The sequence below is a fragment of the Hypanus sabinus genome, chromosome 14 (genome assembly GCF_030144855.1).
Source record: "Hypanus sabinus isolate sHypSab1 chromosome 14, sHypSab1.hap1, whole genome shotgun sequence".
Taxonomy (NCBI): domain Eukaryota; kingdom Metazoa; phylum Chordata; class Chondrichthyes; order Myliobatiformes; family Dasyatidae; genus Hypanus; species Hypanus sabinus.
The window spans coordinates 18,361,851-18,376,628 of record NC_082719.1 but is presented as its reverse complement, the minus strand read 5'-3'; positions in this window follow the sequence as shown (position 1 = coordinate 18,376,628).

Sequence of the window (14,778 nt, the reverse complement as noted above, 5' to 3'; positions counted from 1 at the left end):
CGCAAAGGTAGTAATCTCGGGATTACTGCCTGTGCCACGCGACAGTGAGAGTAGGAATAGAATTAGGTGGAGGATGAATGCGTGGCTGTGGGATTGGAGCAGGGCGCAGGGATTCAAGTTTCTGGATCATTGGGACCTCTTCTGGGGCAGGAGTGACCTGTTCAAGAAGGACGGGTTACACTTGAATCGTGGGGGGACCAATATCCTAGCGGAGAGGTTTGCTAGGGCTACAGGGCGGACTTTAAACTAGTAAGATGGGGGGGCGGGAGACTATTTGAGGAGGCTATGGGAGAGGAGGTTAGTTCACCAGTGCAGCAAGTAAATAGACAGTGTGTGAGGGAGGAAAGGCAGGTGATGGAGAAGGGATGCGCTCAGCCCGAAGATGTAGGGGAGAAGAAAGAAAAGGATAATAAATTTGAATGCATTGTTATGGATGGAAAGAGAGGAGGAGATGGAGAGAATCTTAAATGTATCTATTTTAATGCTAGGAGCATTGTAAGAAAGGTGGATGAGCTTAAAGCGTGGATTGATACCTGGAATTATGATGTTGTAGCTATTAGTGAAACATGGTTGCAGGAAGGGTGTGATTGGCAACTAAATATTCCTGGATTTAGTTGCTTCAGGTGTGATAGAGTAGGAGGGGCCAGAGGAGGAGGTGTTGCATTGCTTGTCCGAGAAAATCTTATGGCGGTGCTTTGGAAGGATAGATTAGAGAGCTCCTCTAGGGAGGCCATTTGGGTGGAATTGAAGAATGGGAAAGGTGCAGTAACACTGATAGGAGTGTATTATAGGCCACCTCATGGGGCGCGTGAGTTGGAAGAGCAAATGTGTAAGGAGACAGCAGATATTTGTAGTAAACACAAGGTTGTGATTGTGAGAGATTTTAATTTTCCACACGTAGACTGGGAAGCTCATTCTGTAAAAGGGTTGGATGGTTTAGAGTTTGTGAAATGTGTGCAGGATAGTTTTTTGCAACAATACATAGAAGTACCGACTAGAGATGGGGCAGTGTTGGATCTCCTGTTAGGGAATGCGATAGGTCAGCTGACAGATGTATTTGTTGGGGAGCACTTCGGGTCCAGTGATCACAATAGCATTAGCTTCAATATAATTATGGAGAAGGACAGGACAGGACCTAGAGTTGAGATTTTTGATTGGAGAAAGGCTAACTTTGAGGGGATGCGAAGGGATTTAGAGAGAGTGGATTGGGTCAAGTTGTTTTATGGGAAGGATGTAATAGAGAAATGGAGGTCATTTAAGGGTGAAATTATGAGGGTACAGAATCTTTATGTTCCTGTTAGGGGGAAAAGAAAGGTTAAAGGTTTGAGAGCACCATGGTTTTCAAGGGATATTAGAAATTTGGTTCAAAAAAAGCGGGATGTCTACAATAGATATAGGCAGCATGGAGTAAAGGAATTGCTCGAGGAATATAAAGAATGTAAAAGGAATCTTAAGAAAGAGATTAGAAAAGCTAAAAGAAGATACGAGGTTGGTTTGGCAAATAAGGTGAAAGTAAATCCGAAAGGTTTCTCCAGTTATATTAAAAGCAAGAGGATAGTGAGGGATAAAATTGGCCCCTTAGAGAATCAGAGTGGTCAGCTATGTGTGGAACCGAAGGAGATGGGAGAGATTTTGAATGATTTCTTCTCTTCGATATTCACTAAGGAGAAGGATATTGAATTGTGTAAGGTGTGGGAAACAAGTAAGGAAGTTATGGAACCTATGACAATTAAAGAGGTGGAGGTACTGGCGCTTTTAAGAAATTTAAAAGTGGATAAATCTCCGGGTCCTGACAGGATATTCCCCAGGACCTTGAGGGAAGTTTGTGTAGAAATAGCAGGAGCTCTGACGGAGATCTTTAATATGTCATTAGAAACGGGGATTGTGCCAGAGGATTGGCGTATTGCTCATGTGGTTCCATTGTTTAAAAAGGGTTCTAGGAGGAAGCCTAGCAATTATAGACCTATCAGTTTGACATCAGTGGTGGGTAAATTAATGGAAAGTATTCTTAGAGATAGTATTTATAATTATCTGGATAGACGGGATCTGATTAGAAGTAGCCAGCATGGATTTGTGCATGGAAGGTCATGTTTGACAAACCTTATTGAATTTTTTGAAGAAGTTACGAGGAATGTTGACGAGGGTAAGGCAGTGGATGTAGTCTATATGGACTTCAGCAAAGCCTTTGACAAAGTTCCACATGGAAGGTTAGTTAAGAAGGTTCAGTCGTTAGGTATTAATGCTGGAGTAATAAAATGGATTCAACAGCGGCTAGATGGGAGATGCCAGAGATTAGTGGTGGATAATTGTTTATCGGGTCGGAGGCCGGTGACTAGCGGGGTGCCTCAGGGATCTGTTTTGGGCCCAATGTTGTTTGTAATATACATAAATGATCTGGATGATGGGGTGGTAAATTGGATTAGTAAGTATGCCGATGATACTAATGTAGGAGGTGTTGTGGATAATGAGGTGGATTTTCAAAGCTTGCAGGGAGATTTATGCTGGTTAGAAGAATGGGCTGAACGTTGGCAGATGGAGTTTAATGCTGAGAAGTGTGAGGTTCTACATTTTGGCAGGAATAATCCAAATAGAACTTACAGAGTAAATGGCAGGGCATTGAGGAATGCTGAGGAACAGAGAGATCTAGGAATAACTCTAGGGAATCTAGGGAATAACTCTCTGAAAGTGGAGTCTCATGTAGATAGGGTGGGTGAAGAGGGCTTTTGGAACGCTGGCCTTTATAAATCAAAGCATTGAGTACAGAAGTTGGGATGTAATGCTAAAGTTGTACAAGGCATTGGTAAGGCCAAATTTGGAATATTGTGTGCAGTTCAGGTCACCGAATTATAGGAAAGATATCAATAAATTAGAGAGAGTGCAGTGTCGATTTACTAGGATGTTACCTGGGTTTCAGCAATTAAGTTACAGAGAAAGGTTGAACAAGTTAGGTCTCTATTCATTGGAGCGTAGAAGGTTGAGTGGGGATTTGATCGAGGTATTTAAAATTTTGAGAGGGATAGATAGAGTTGACGTGAACAAGCTGTTTCCATTGAGAGTGGGGGAGATTCAAACTAGAGGACATGATTTGAGAGTTAGGGGGCAGTAGTTTAAGGGAAACACGAGGGGGTATTTCTTTACTCAAAGAGTGATAGCTGTGTGGAATGAGCTTCCTGTAGAAGTAGTAGAGGCCAGTTCAGTTGTGTCATTTAAGGTAAAATTGGATAGGTATATGGACAGGAAAGGAGTGGAGGGTTATGGGCTGAGTGCGGGTAGGTGGGACTAGGTGAGATTAAGGGTTCGGCACGGACTAGGAGGGCCAAGATGGCCTGTTTCCGTGCTGTGATTGTTATATGGTTATATGGTTAAACGTCGGTGTGGCAGTTTTCGTGCCTGAATTACAAAGAACGATAAAGTAATGGCCTCTCAACCGTTTCACAGTATTTACAACAGAATTAGTTGCGGACATTTTAGTCCTACAGAGTGTGGGTGAAACTTGTCCTTGCAAATTGTAATTTGATCAGAATCCTTTTCAGTTCTGATGAGTTTTTAAGAAGCTCATTCGAGCAGTCAGTAAGTTTACTGTGGGAAGTTCAGCCACATAATTTCATATACAATGTATTGGATTAGCGTATCGGTTTCCGTTGGGTCCCTGCACATTGATGGGTTGACGGTTATCAATGCACTAATTGTTCTGTTACAAAAGATGCGTTTGTACGCAAATTTGGGGGTGCACGCGGATTAAGGAGTAGCATTGGATTTGCGGGCTGCGCTCCGATTTGGTGGTGAAGGTTGATATAGTGGTGCTTACCGATTTGATGGTGCACTCGGGTTGAAGTGTATGCAGATTTGGGGTACACGTGGATGAGTAGGATGCACATAGATTTGAGGGTGCACATGGATTTGAGGGTGTGGATGGATTTTGAGGGGTCGGCAGATGTGGACTTTCTAATTGTGTTAGAAGTCAGCTGCAGCAATGGTAATACTGATGTAAATTTTTCCCTGTGAGAATTTAAGGAAGTTATTCTTAATGCAGGTCTGTCTTCTGTAGGAAAGGATGATGTATATTATTGTATAATTAGACAGATTCCTGACAACTCTCTTGTGATAATATTAAAAAAAATTTAAACGTATTTGGAGATTAGGCCATCTTCCTTTCTCATGGAATATGGCAGTTGAGGTGCCTATTTTAAAACCTGGGAGCTCCATTTCTGATTCTTCTGGTTATGGGCCTACATCTTCAATGTATCATTTATGTAAATTTATAGAACTTATGGTAATAGAGTATTTGAAATATATATTGGAAGAAAAAGGTGACACTGCATTTTATCAGCGTGGAATTCAGAAGTGTAGAAAACATTGGATTCAGTTTTATGTTTGCAATATAATATCAGGAAAGTACTGTTAAATAGAATGTTGTAATATCAGTATTTCTTGATATTGAAAAGGCATATGAAATTTTATGGAAGGAAAGACTTTTGATTAAATTATGGAAACTAGGAGTAAAGGGGAGATTGTATATTTTTTCTGAGTTATTTCTTTGGACAGTCGATGGGAAAGGGTGGGAAAGTTATATTCGTGTTTGTCTCAGATTGAGAATAGGACCCTATAAAGCAGTATTGAAGACCTTTACTATTTAATATTATGATAATGATATTTTATCAGAGATAGGTACTGGGGTGGGTAAAGTACTATGTGCAAATGATGCTGTTTATGGATTAACGGTAAAATAAAATTTTACTGTATTAATAATACTGTATTACTAATTAGACAAGTCGATGAGGATTTATGCTTTCAGTAGCTAATGCACATCTTTTGTGTTTTTCAAATCGGATGAACAGACCTGCAGTTGATTTGAAATGATATAGTCAAACTCTTGAAGACGCCTCTGTGGCAAGATTTCTTGCCATATAGATGGATAATAAGTTGACATGGAAGCACTGAATCAGTAAAATATTAAATAAATGTGAGCAACATTAATTCTTCACAGGCTTCAATGTGACTATTCTTGGGATGCGATATATATTGTTTCATTTATTATGGTTGTGTGGCATATGGATCAGCTTGTTTACGACTTTAAGATCTTTGGATGCAATACAATCATAGTTTTTGATACCGTTGTGTGGTGCAATAAGGTCGTCTCTGTTTCGGCTTTACTGTTTGAAATGGGACAAGATTCCCTACAATTGCGAAGGTTAGATTTGCTATTAACATACCTGAATAACTTAAGCCGGCAAATACATTATCATCTTGTTTAAGGACTGCAGGCGGATTGATGGAAACGTGTTGGATTATGCAATTTATCCCACTGCAACTTTCTCGTTAACCCTACATTGTGCTTTTTTCCCTTAGCGTTAGTTTATGGTGTAGTTTGCACGATTTAATAAATTCAAAGAATTTTGCTACGTTATAGAGTCTGTTGATTTATCGGTATAATAAGGCAAGGGATATTAAGAGATATTAAACATTTGTACAGATGGATCAAAAGACGATTAAACTGGGAATGCTGGTGTGGCTATTTTTGTAACAGGCTCTAAATGTGCTAAAAGTGCAATTGTGGAAATAGACCTTCCACCGAACACATTCGAAGCCAAGGTATGAGAAGCTTATGGTGAGACTTGCGGTATAATGGACATAAGGTGTAAGACATTTACATTGGGCACATACACACTTTACTTAGTTATTGCTTATGCCTTATTAGAAAATACCACTCTTGTTTGTGTATGTATTGTCATTATAAAGCAGTTAAACTCATACTATTGCAGTGTGAAGCATATAAGGTTGAAATAAATCAAATTAAGCCTTCATTAGGATCTTTGAGGGTTGATAGTTTTCTTGTGGTAACTTCATTATGTTATGGAAGTCTTAAGACATTCAACCCTAATATCCGGGACATGACAATCGGCCCGCAATAACACCTGGGAGACAAAGCAGTGAATGTGCCGAGCTTCAGCCCGGAGTGGAAACTCTGCGACCGCCTCTGGCTTGTGCTCCGAACGCGGCTTTAGTAATGAACTGAAGCACCGAGGTAACCCGACATTTCACCATGCTGATCACCTGCTCCCTGAATACTTATTAAATCCCTACGTAAGTAAATGTGTCCGTCTAGCATCTGACATTTCTCAGGAAGAACTCGACCTTGTGAAGGTTCCATTCCGAATCATAGAACTCGAATCCTTTTTCTGAGACTTGATAATATATGACATTTACAACACTTGTCATCCACGGGAAGATGCAGTTGCAGGAGAGGGTGAAGAGTAAAACCACAGATCTCCTTCTGCTCGCCATCTCCGTGTCACTGCGGTTCTCCTCCTTCCTCTGACCCGTTAGCCCCTTACGGACCTAAAATGTGCCTGACTGTCAGAGTGTTCAGTAGCAGGATCCCAGCGAAAGGAATAGAGTGAAAACAGTCTCTAGCCAAGCAGGTCCCACCCACCCGCAGTCAGTGGTAAGATTGTTCACGAGTTTACAGAACCACGGTACATTGTCGATGATCACTTTGGGTTCCCAGAGGAAGTAGCGGAGAATATTTTTCAGAGTGAACAGTAAGCAGGTTATTGTTAAAACTACAGCCGCATTTTCCCAGTGCAATAGCTTGTTTTCAGCTTCTGGCCTGTCACCAAATGACGACAAACCGATCAAAGGTGAAAGTGACGGTGAACTAGCCAGAACAGTTTGAGGCTGTGAAGCTCAGCACCTCGACAACAGTGCACACAGGGTAATGCTCAGATAACTGGTCATAAGGTAATATTTTTTTCATTAGAAACAAAATGACCTCGAAGACAGTAGGAAGTCGATCGGCCGATCAATGCAATGGCCACCAGGTAGCGAATTGTGCATGGAGCGAGAAATTCAAAATAGTGAAGAATTCAGGACTGAACGTGACCTATTTAAATGTACATGGCATTCGGAATAACGTAGACAAACTCGTGTGGGAATTATACATTGGTGGGTATGACATTGTGGACATCACTGAGTCGTGGCTGAATGAAGACCATAGTTAGGAAATTAACAAGAAAGGATATACTTCGCATCGAAGGGACAGGCAGGGAGTCATAGGCGGTAGTGTGGCTCTGTTGATGAGAGTTGGAATTACATTTTTAGAAAGAGGTGACATCGGGACAGCGAATGCAGAATCTTTGACATTAGGGTGAAAAAATTGCAAGCGTTTCAATATTATGGAAATCATAAATAGACCCCTAAATAGCTGCCAGGATGTGAGGTTGAGAGTGTAAAGGGGCTGGAAAAGGCATGTAGTACGAGTGATGACACAATTGCAATGGGAGATTTCAACATGCAAGGAGTTTGTGAATATCAGGTTATTCCCACCCCTATCATCAACGTCTTCTCGCCGATGTAGAAACATAGAAACATAGAAAATCTATCGCATAATACAGGCCCTTCGGACCACAAAGCTGAACCGATCATGCCCTTAACTTAATACTACCTAGGCTTACCGATAGAGGTACAGCAGCTTTGCGGCCAATCACCAGTTCAGGAACAGCAATTACCCTTCACGTGAATCAATATGGATAACTTCACTCACATCAGCACTGACCGGATTCCATAACTTATGAAGTCAGTTTCAATTACTCTAAAACTCATGTTCTCGGTATGATTTGTTTGCAGTCTGTCTGTAGCTTTTCGTCCATTCTGTTGGATTTTCCGGTTCTACTGGATGCCCGGATGAAAACGAAATTCAAGGTAGTATATACAGACAGATAGGCACTTTCAGAATAACTTCTTTTCAAATTCTATAATGACACAAACTCGCAGACTCACATAGACACGGACATAGGCGTGCTCACACATATATAGTAACACACAGACACACAAACACACGCGAGCACACATATATATACACACACGCACAGACCCACAGGAGACACATTCAACATATATGTACACTGAAACACTGACAGACATTGACAGGCACCCATAAACATACGCATATGCAGATGCAAACACAGACATACAGACCTCACAGATACACACTCACATACCACGTACGCATGCGGGCACATTTTTACAGATGCAGAGACACGCACATTGACACGCACGCGCACAATAAGGTATAGACGCAGGCACAAACACACATGCTCACGCAGAGATAAACACAAATACACACTCGAGCACTCGCATATAGAGACACCGATACAAATACGTGCTCGCACTCACGCATTCAACACGCAAATACAAACACACGTGCGCGGGTACACACACATAGACATAAATATGCAGATCGGCATACATTTACACACACACACACACACAGAATCACATTTTGCTTGTCTACGCACACAAAAACATGACACACACAGATTGAGGTACACATACGTACACTTGAGTGCACACAGACACATGTACACACTGACACACATTTACATAGACACAGAAATACAAACACCCACACACACCCATGTATATACAGACTCGTGCATTAGCAGCTACAGACAGACGCGGGCACACAGAGACAGACACTGACAAGGAACACATTTAAACACATAACACAAACAGAACGACACGCAGTGACAGAAGCACACAGATAGACCACATGCAGAACACAGAGACAGAGAAACCCACACACACACTCATAGAAGAGCACTGACAAATATACAGACACAAACACAAAGACACTTTTGCATCTCCTTCTCCAGCCCTCCACTATGTGTTCTGTTTATTTCAATATTCGATAGGTTTCAGTGCGATGTCTCCTTCATTCATTTAAGTTCAGTGTGTACAAACTCAGAGCATCGGAAGTTCCTCATACATTAACTATTTCATTCTCTATTCAACTGTCGTACAGGATGGATGAGATAGGGGGATGCAGATATTTACAAAGAAGTTACCAGTACTGAAAAAAATATAGTTATGAAGAGAGAATGCCTTGGCTGGGTTGCTTTCTTTGGATTAAATGGTCTGAGGAAAGGTATATAACTACAAGAGGGCCTGACAGGGTAAGGGAGACCTACTTCCATTTATGGTGTCTGGCAATGAACTGCAAAGCTTTAAGTTTTTTGATAGAATAATTGGAGTGTAGCTGAGAAAAGATTACTTAATATAATAAGTGATTTTAGAATTTGTTGTCCGAAAGGCAAGAGTTGGCAGAAGGCCTCACTGTGTTAAAAGCGCTTGGGTGAGCAGCTGATGCAGGTCTGTGACCAACAGCAGGAAAGAGGGATTAATGTAAAACCTATTTTTGGTAGTCACAAACATGATGAGCCAAATAGCCTCCATTTCTTCTGAAAATTTCTATAGCTGCTTTAATATACCACATCAGATGTAAAGGGTGAGAGATTGGGAACGTGCAAGACTTCTTGCTAAATCAAAGTACTGCACAGTAATGAGCTAAGAGCAAGTGCCAGTTCAATCCTAGTGATCAATAATACTTTGTCAACTATCCTGTGAAAACATGTATCAGCACCTACAACTTACAGAAGTGTAGTTAATACAGGAGACATGAGAGACTGCTGATGATGCAATCTGGAGCAACAAACTATCTGCTGGAGGCACTTAGTGTGTCAAACTGTATCTGAACTCCCTGCAGCAGGAATTCCTGAGGCCGCGTTTCAACCCAAATTGGCAACAATTTCTTCCCTAATAGATGCTTATTGACCTGCTGGTTTTCTCCATCAGATTGTTTACTGTTACATTTAATACAATTCTATTTCTTCTATTGTTGTGTAACTGGTTTTGGACTGCTTAATGCACTTAACTCACTACCCCGTTAGACTTTACTCACCTTGGTGCTGAACTAACTCTGCAGCTGTGGCCTGCAGTTATCAGCACTCACCTGAGTGTTGAACTGGCTCCACCGTGAGTTAGAGCCTTCTGACTCCTGGACCACCTGCTGTGCTGAACTGGCTCTGTGGCAGCGGCCTGCAACACGGAACTGGCTCTGTGGCTGGGGCCTGCAACATGGAACTGGCTCTGTGGCTGTGGCCTGCAACATGGAACTGGCTCTGTGGCTGTGGCCTGCAACATGGAACTGGCTCTGTGGCTGTGGCCTGCTGCCACTGCGCTGCAACACGGAACTGGCTCTGTGGCTGTGGCCTGCAACACGGAACTGGCTCTGTGGCTGTGGCCTGCAACACGGAACTGGCTCTGAGGCTGTGGCCTGCAACACGGAACTGGCTCTTTGGCTGTGGCTGCAGCCACTGCGCTGCAACATGGAACTGGCTCTGTGGCTGTGGCCTGCAGCCACTGGGCTGCAACACGAAACTGGCTCTGTGGCTGCAGCCTGCGACACGGAACTGGCTCTGTGGCTGCAGCCTGCAACACGGAACTGGCTCTGTGTCTGCGGCCTGCAACACGGAACTGGCTCTGTGGCTGTGGCCTCACTTTACTCTTTCATTGTTTGACAGTTCTTGTTGTGTGGGATTTGCAGATGGATTCTTTTGTGTTTCTTTGATTCGTGGTGGCCAGCAAGAAGACGAATCTCAAGCATCTGTACAGTGTGAGTACTTTGATAATAAATGTACTTTGAACTTTGTTTTCACCAGCACAATGGCCCTCATCACAGACTGCATGAGTCTGTTGCTCATGAACTGAGTGTAGATTACTTTTCCATTGAATCAGATACTGTTACCACACGGCCTGGTGAACGTTGATCTCCACTTAAAAAAACAATTTGTATGGTAGAATCTGTTCCATGTCATACCATGTGGAGCTCTCTTGATGCAGATGGGATTTAAACTCTAAGTAAAATTATTATCAAAGTACATCTAGGTCACCATACACTACCTTGAGATTCATTTTCTTGTAGGCATTTACATGAAAAAAAGAACTACAATAGAACCTATGTAAAAGTGTCCATAAACAGACTGGCAAACGACTAATGTGGAATAGAACTGTATCAATAAAATTTAGTGCTGAGAACGTAAGTTGTAAAAAGTCCTTGAAAGTGAAACGATCAGTTGAGTAGTGGTGAGTGCAGTTACCCGCATGGGTTCGGGAGCCTGACGGCTGTAGGCTTGTAACTGTTCCTGCCTGATGGGCATAATGAGAAGGGCATTAGACATTCTCTGGAAAGAACAAATGCTTGCTTGTAGGATTTTCAAATTGTGAGAAAGGAAAGTGTCAGTGTTGTAATCATGTCAAAAATACACCCATTGTTATCATCTGCAGCTGCTACAGTTGGTCATTAATATCCTTTTAATCACAAACGTAAGTTTAAATGTAAACTATGCTACAATGAGACAGGGTGATAAATCCTAGAGGTGCCTAGGTGAAATCACCAAGTACTTCCTTGTGTTCTGTTTCCTGTTTGCCAGTGTTTATGGGCAAAATTAATCACCATATTTGAATTAATCTTTATCCAGACATTTCTGCAGCCTTGCTATTCTTTGATAATTCAGATACTTGTTGGCTCTGTGTGTGTTTGAATAATTGGAGATCCATGTTTGATTAGTTTACAAGTCCTTTGTCCTGCTAATTCACTCCACCCTATCTCATCAAGTACTGTACATACTGGGAAAAATATTAACTTTATTTACACATGTACACTGAATCACAGCAAAATGTGTTATTTTGCATCAATAAGCACAACAGTGATGACGGTAAAGGGGACAGCTCACACCTAGGCACCTACACACAAGAAACCCTTGGTGGATCATGAAACGCTTCAGAGACAGTGATCATAATGTGATAGAATTCACCCTGCAGTTTGAAGCTAAAATCAGATGTATCAGTATTACAGTGGAGTAGAGAGAATGACAGAGGCATAAGAAGAGCTGGTCAAAGTTGATGTTGCACGAAGCGACTGAGGAGAACTCAGGTGCAGGGCACAGGCATGGAAAGCTTATGCAGACATGAACATTGAACAGCAAACACGGAGCTCTGATATGGAGTCTTGGCACGGAGACGAGTTTTTCATGGAATATCTTGAAACTGGAGCTGAAAGAACTAATGGTTCTAATCGGTCGGGAAATGAAGTTATCACATGGGAAAAGACCAACGAACTGGCAACCAGTGGTTGTGACGCCAGGGTTCTTATACTTCAGTTCTTGCTAGAGACCAGGTGTGCTGTCATCAAACGAATTAGCAGTACATAATGTCCAAGGGAATCCTCTGAAGGCTGAAGACATAATGGATGAGAAGGTTGGCTGTTTCCTGAGCTGTAGGTAGTTTGGGAAGGGCTACAAAGTGCACAGCTTTGGAGCAGTGGTCCACAGTGAGTTCAGCAGTGTTCCCATGTGAAGGGGGTAGTTCTGGAACAAAATCCAGTGCTATGTGAGACCGAGCAGCTAGGGACAGGTAGGGGATGAAACAATTTAGCAGGTAGTCGGTGGGAGGCATTTCCACGGGCACAAACAGAACAGGCAGAGACAAAGGAATGGGTGTCAGCATTCATGGAGGGCCAGCAGAAATGTCTCTTTAGGAGGGACAGGGTCTGATCCATCTTGGGATGGCAGGCGAAATGAGATGTGTGCCCCCACTGGAGAACCTGAGATTGAACAGAGTTGGGCATAAAGAGGCGACTGGAGCATCTGTTGCCTGGGTCAAGTTGAGTCCGTTGGGCCTTTTTGACTATGGCCTCGACCTCCCAGGTGAGAGCAGCCACTACACAGGATGGTGGAAGAATGGTCTCAGGGTTAGGAAAGCCCTCCTCGGAAATGTATTGAAGGGAGAGGGCATCCGGCTTTCTGTTCCTGGACCCCGGATGATAGGTGAGTGTAAATCTGAACCGACCAAAAAATAATGCCCAACGGGCCTGGTGGGAATTCAGGCGTTTGGCAGTTTGGATATACGTAAGGTTCTTGTGATCGGTCTATGATAAATAGATGTTCCACTCCCTTCAGGCAGTGCCTCCACTTCTCCAAAGCAAGTTTGACCGCCAGTAACTCCCAGTTACTGGCGGTCTACTAGACAGGTATATGGAGGAATTTAAGGTGGGGGGTTTAAGGGTCGGCACAACATTGTGGGCTGAAGGGCCTGTACTGTGCTGTACTATACTATGTTCTATGATCCCTATGTCGTAGTTCGGTTTGGCGGGTGACAGCCGACAAGAAAAGGCAGCACAGGGATGAAGTTTCTGATCAGGACCTGAACGTTGGGAGAGGACTGCTCCCACCACAGAGTCGGAGGGATCGACCTCCACAATGAATTGACTAGAGGGGTCTGGTTGGACCAGGATGGGAGCGGAGGTGAAAAGCCTCTTCAGCTCTGAGAAGGCAGTGTCCGCTTTGGGGTCCCAATTAAAAGGGGTCATAGGTGTGGTGAGTTGGGTAAGGAGCACTGCTACCTGACTATAATCCCTGATGAACCAGCGATAGAAGTTTGCAAACCCCAGAGGTCACTGGAGCTACTTGCATGTCGTGGGTCTTGGCCACTCCGTCACTCCCCGTATCTTCTCAGGATCCGGTCTCACTCGCCCACTCTCGATGATTTACCCTAAGAAGCTGACTGAGGGGACATGAAACTCACACTTCTCAGATTTAATGAATAACTTGTTCTCCCAAAGCCTCTGTAGAACCTGTCGGGTGATGGGTGTGTTCCTGGAAACTGCTGGAGAAGATTAGGATGTCATCTAGATAAACAAACTCAAAACAGTTAATAAAGTCTCTTAGGACATCATTAATCAGGGCTTGGAAAATGGTGGGGGCATTGGTGAGGCCGACTGGCATGACCAGGTATTCGAAGTGGCCTAGAGAGGTATTAAAAGTCATTTTCCACTCATCTCCCTCCCTTATTCTGACCAGATGGTAGGTCCAACTTGGAGAAGATGGGCTCTGTGAAGTGGTTCAAAAGCGAAGTTTATGAGGGGCAGTGGGTACTTTTTCTTTATGGTTATATTATTTAGGCCTCAGTGGTCGATGCAGGGACATAGTGAACCATCCTTACTCCCCACAAAGAGGAACCCTGCGCCCACCGGGGAGGATGAGTGTCAGATAATGCCCACCATGAGAGATTCACTGATGTGAATCAGGCGGTGAAAAAGGCAAAAGGCAAATGGTATGTTGGCATTCATAGCAAAAGGATTTGAGTACAGGAGCAGGGAGGTTCTACTGCAGTTGTACAAGGCCTTGGTGAGACAGCACCTAGAATATTGTGTGCAGTTTTGGTCCCCTAATCTGAGAAAAGACATTCTTGCCATAGAGGGAGTACAGAGAAGGTTCACCAGATTGATTCCTGGGATGGCAGGACTTTGATATGAAGAAAGATTGGATTGACTAGGCTTATACTCACTGGAATTTAGAAGATTGAGGGGGGATCTTATTGAAACTTAATAAACTTATAAAATTCTAAAGGGATTGGACCGGCTAGATGCAGGAAGATTGTTTCCGATGTTGGGGAAGTCCAGAACGAGGGGTCACAGTTTAAGGATAAAGGGGAAGCCTTTTAGGACCGAGATGAGGAAAAACTTCTTCACACAGAGAGTGGTGAATCTGTGGAATCCTCTGCCACAGGAAACAGTTGAGGCCGGTTCATTGGCTATATTTAAGAGGAAGTTAGATATGGCCCTTGTGGCTAAAGGGATCAGGGGGTATGGAGAGAAAGCAGGTACAGGGTTCTGAGTTGGATGATCAGCCATGATCATACTGAATGACGGTGCAGGCTCGAAGGGCCAAATGGCCTACTCCTGCACCTATTTTCTATGTTTCTATATTGAGTGGGGACTTCCAAGTCCTCTCCCCTTCAGAATTCACCCATGAAATTTTTGTAACCCTTACAAACAATGCAATGCAATGTAGTTCCTCGAACAAGTATACAGATATTCCTTTGGTGTCCTAAATTATTTCTTCCACAGTAGCCAAGTCTTCTCAGTAGCCACGCCGTCTC